Source organism: Cicer arietinum, chromosome 2 (genome assembly GCF_000331145.2).
Source record: "Cicer arietinum cultivar CDC Frontier isolate Library 1 chromosome 2, Cicar.CDCFrontier_v2.0, whole genome shotgun sequence".
NCBI classification, from domain to species: Eukaryota; Viridiplantae; Streptophyta; class Magnoliopsida; order Fabales; family Fabaceae; genus Cicer; species Cicer arietinum.
The window spans coordinates 11,856,076-11,861,470 of NC_021161.2; positions in this window are offsets into that span (position 1 = coordinate 11,856,076).

The following is a 5,395-nucleotide window of genomic DNA, read 5'->3' on the forward strand; positions in this document are numbered from 1 at the left end:
TTTGTTTAATGGTTCATGAAAAAAAAAAGGACAGTATGAAGTCCATTTGTCAAAAGGAGGTATCCTTTAAGAAGCCTCCATCGTAAATGATGGCTTTTTTCTTTCTCTACGCATAGAGTAGTTTAATATATTCTTCACAAAAAAAAGTATATCGGTAATTATTTTGAAAAAATGTTATTTGAAAAAATAAACTCACATATTTAAGATGTTTTGATTTTTTCCTTTTAAAAAGAGTAAAATAGAAAATAGTTTTTAAAGACAGTTTTGCGAAATTATGTATTCAAACAAATTTTTAATTTTAAAAAATTAAAAATCTATTTAGATACTTTTTTAAAATAATGGATTTTCCGTTATTTAAATTGCGTATCTCCGTCGCTTGTAATGATTTATAACTACATCAAACATTTCTTAAGTTTTTAAAAAGACCCTCATGGTATCAACCAAACGAGGGGAAGATAAATTAAAAGGTAACTCGTCAACCACTCAAGGAATTTATGCTATTAACTTTTATTTTCTCAAAAATATTTGCACAAGCATTTGATTTATGAAGAGTATAATAAAGGGAAAATATCTAATATTTCTTCATATAATCTCATACAACTTCCATCATATTTTTATAATGATGATGACAAATATTTTTCATAGTCACCAGATGGATCACGTGAAGTGAAACCGAGAAGCAATTAATCATCCTAAACCCTACTTACCAACACAACTTAACCCCAACCAAAAGTACTTAAAGTTTAGCATGGAGAACATTCGACTAATCCATACTTCCAAAGAAGGAAAATTAAAAATCGTCATTATTATTTCACATCAAACCTCCAAATCCCGCTTTCCCCAAATTAGTTAACACACTACCATCAACATTGAAAACCATCATATTCGTATCACAATTTCTTCAACAAACCCCACAAATTTGTTGAGGGGAAATGAGATAATGATGACCAAAAACATTTTTAGCAACTTGTACATAAGCAATCACCATAGCTATAACATAAATTCTCATTGGATGGGTCCTTTCCAAAATGAATTTATCTCTTGACGTCTAGAGATTCAACATGATCAAATGAGTTTACACACACAATCTACTACTACAATAAAAAGGAATTTAGGCATATTAACAAAGCTGATGTTGTTTATGATATCTTGAATGTTGCTGCAACTACACTTAGTTCAAACCTCATTAGCTCAAGAGTACAAAATAAGCAATGAGAAAGAATTTCCTTCTCAACCTTGTAAAAGGGACACATAGGAGACACATTCACCATTATATGGAACATGTGAGATATTTCCAAAATATTGATGAATATATGTATGTATAATTGGTGGTAATTGACATGATTTAGTTGTTGGTTCAATTGGTTGTGTTCTAGATGTTGGTTCAATTGGATTTGAACTCAGGTCCTGCGCGAAAAGAGACATTGATTAACCACCAGACCATTGCAATGGTTTAGTAAATTACTGAACGTTATATGCATATATCCCTTCGCGAAACAAAATGGTAGAACCAAGAATTATAACTCTTTCTCAAGTGGCATTATTTTTCTATAAATAGTGTCACTTTGGACAAAATGAAAACACGAAAATTTAGAGATTGTCATTCAACTTTCTCACCCATTCTTATATTCTAAGTCATCTTATTATTCTCTAATGCATGAGTGAAGAATATGAATCATTCTTTTGTAACATACTATTGAAAGATATTTTTGGTGTGATAGTGCAAATCATATTAAGATTTTCCAAAGTACCCTGAAGGGGATTCGCTGGTTATCCTATTTGCATCTGATTGGTGGGGGTGAATCGAACCTAAAGGCTAGTGTAACAACACGCTTTGGAATTTGCTACATATAATATTCATCAACAACTTCACTATTAAAGTCTCGCAACAATTGTCACCAACACATATCCAACAAAATAAAACAACATGAGAAGAGGAGTGTGTTAAACACAATTCGAGATATGTAGTTTCCAAATCTAGTCCCCACATCTTGAGAGCTTATTGTAATGCTACAAGAGAGAAGCTAGTGACACCTACTCTTAGTTAAGTATTCCCCATCCAAGCATGCCTTCGACTCTCATATGTCATCAATAGAATCAACAAAACATGGATCCATATCCTTAATTTGTCGTAACAGTCACACGTGAAAGAGCAGCAGTGATGTCATTGATCTTGCATATATCATTTTCCCACATGTCTCTAATTTTCAACCATAGATCAATCTGATGCAATGTTATGAATGGTGTCGCACAAGGGTCATGTAGTAACCTATGGTTTGTGTTGTAAAATATGACCTCTATTGTCTAAAAAGGTATATGACGATTTTTAAAAAATGCAACAAGATTGATAATCAATTTAACAAAAGAACACTTTTATTAAACTAATGATCAATCACGGTCCCAAGGAATTGTTTCTAAGCGAAGGTTCACACTTACATGTATTGACTAATTACTAGTTCAGCATATACAGTAATTGTTCTACAAATTAATCAAGATACAAACATGCGATCAAGATTAATTATACAATCATACAATGATACAATGCAAGATGGAAATAAAGAGTAAGGGATAGAGAGTAGTGCACCACGATTTTTATACTGGTTCAGCCGTCTATCTGACGAACTACGTCCAGTCCCGAAATTAAACGATTTCGGCCTTTTCAATAGAATCTTTTAGAGTGTTTTACAGATGTTCCAGCGCTCTCGGCCTATCAATCTTAAAGCTCTCTCTCTATTCTATTTGGCAACCACTATATCCCAGAGTTTCTCTACAAACTCTTCCAATATCACAGTAAAGCTTCTTCTTGATGAGCCCTATCAACAATGAAGATAACTACCAGTTTCACTACTGGATTTGCTTCTTCTTGATGAGCCCTATCAACAATGAAGATAACTACCAGTTTCACTACTGGATTTTTATCAGTTCTTTCTTTACAAAATCTTTGTTGCAGAAAATATAAAAGATATACATAATTTGTTTCAATCACTTGCAATGAATCTCACACAAGAAGTTGTTTGTCCATTTGAGTGTTTGTGAGATCATTCTCTTTTTCTCTCAAGAGGTCTTTTTCAGCTCTCTATTGATTATGAATAATCGTTGGTTCTGGGTCTGAAAAAGCAATATCAAAGGTTATTCAAATGTGAGAGAAAATTGTTTAAAGTGTTATCAAAGTCTTTTTGAGAAAGTGATTGAAAACCATTTATATAGTTTCTGAAAAACAACATATAAATCGATTTCTCAATCGATTCATTAATGTAATAAAACAGGCTCAATCGATTCCCCAATCGATTATCGCAAGTCTTGTTTTTCTTGAATCTTGAAACTACATAAACTAATCGATTACCTAATCGATTATTTTAATACACTTTTCAGAAGATTATGTGTAGTTTATATTTGAATCGATTGCATAATCGATTTAAGGTGTTTTGTTCCAACAACGAGATCAAAACAATCGATTACTCAGTCGATTCATTAAGTCACATAATCGATTCATTAATACACATAATCGATTTGGCCATATACTGAGTGTTCCTTGTAACTCAAATTTTTGTGTCAATCGATTTGCCAATCGAGTTGGTTTAAAACAGGGATTTAGCTTATTTCAAGTAAATCAATGTGCCAATCGATTAAGTGTTATGTTTCTGAAATGAGTGATTTTACCAGCTTGTTCATTTCAATCGATTGCCTAATCGATTGATACCAAACTTGTTTCAATTAATTTTTTTTTCACAATGGATTGTCCAATCGATTGTGTTTGTCACAGACCATGTTCCTTATGAAATCTTATTTACGAAATCGATTGGCCAATCGATTAGCGTATTAAATGGCTTGGCTCTGTGACTTGCACAATTGATGTATCCAAGAAGTTTTAGTCTTTGTGATTTGAACAATCGATGTGCCAGTCGATTAGCGTGCTAAAAGGCTTGCCTCTAACTTGCACAATTTTTATCAATGATTGTGCCAGTCGATTGCCTAATCGATTGTGTAATCACAGACTACACATTTTCATACAACCCTTTTACAGAATCGATTTCCTAATCGATTTGCTCAGTAAGTATTCCAACTTTTGTTGATTCCTTGAGTTCCAAGCGATTGTCTCAAGTATGTAGGGTTGAGTTGTTATTCCTGAAATCTTACTCAGTTAAAATGTTAGATTTATCACATGATGTATGAACATTGTATGTTTGTTAATTATGTCAAAATTAGGATTAAGGGGACTTAAGTCCAACAATCTCCCCCTTTTTGCATAAGTGACAAGCATACAATTTTAACTTAAGTTTAGCATTTCAAGGAATTTACCAATATAGGTACCGGTAACAGAGCATAATATCAGAGCATAAGTACCAATATTATTTACCAATATCTGAGTAATTTAAGTAGTCATCAGAGCAGCAATTTGTGGCAGCAGTAGTAGTAAAATTTAATTCCAGTACAGAAACAACACAAGTAGCATGTAAAAGTTACCGCAAGTTATAATTTATCTCCCCCTTTGTCAGTTAATGCAAAAAGCAGTAAAAGGAGAGAGTAGCAAAAAAAAATTTCTCCCCCTATGTCAGTAAACATAAGCACTGGGGAAAATTATGGTGTCAGAGCAAACAAAAAAACAGAGTATTAGAGCAAAAAAAACATATGCAGATTAAACAGATTATGGCAATATAGATCCGAGAACAATTGAATAAACGTGCTAATTTTTCATATATTGAAGAAAATAGTACATCAATAACAAGACATTACATCACAACAAAGAACCTAAAAACCTAATCACCTAAACTAGGTTGTTCCTCACTATTAGCTAAGGGAGAGGTAGAGACCGCTGTATTACCCTCATCAGGTGTCTCCTCAACGCGAGGTTCAGAACTATCTAGGGTAGTGGGATTTTGTTCCTCTGTTGCTTGTCGGCCTATATCCGCAATATCTTCAAAAGATAGCTCAATGCCTAAATGAACTTGTATCGCATCAACATTCTGAACAACTGAGTTCAGAGATGCCTGGAGTGTCTTTAAAGCAGCTTCCATTCGAGCATTTGACTCTTGCATCTTAGCGTTGTGAGCCGCCTGAGCTTCCATAAACTCTAGCAGCTTTGCTAAGAACTGAGGAGAGGCTGCTACTGGTTCAACAACTTGTTGTGTAGTAGGCTGAACTGGTTCAGCATTTGGTAGGGGCCTTATCCAGATACCATTCACCCTTTTCAATTGCATTTGATTGACAATTGATTCACCAAAAACAAGGGTGGTTTTTGAAGATTCTTCATCGACAAGTGACATTTTGAAATGTCTCAAAATCTTGGTGATTAACTGGGGATAGGGCAGCACCAGCTTGCTTTGCGATGCTTCCATCATATGCTTCAACACTATCCATGTCCAGCTCATCTTGAGCGCTTTGGTCAGTCCCCACA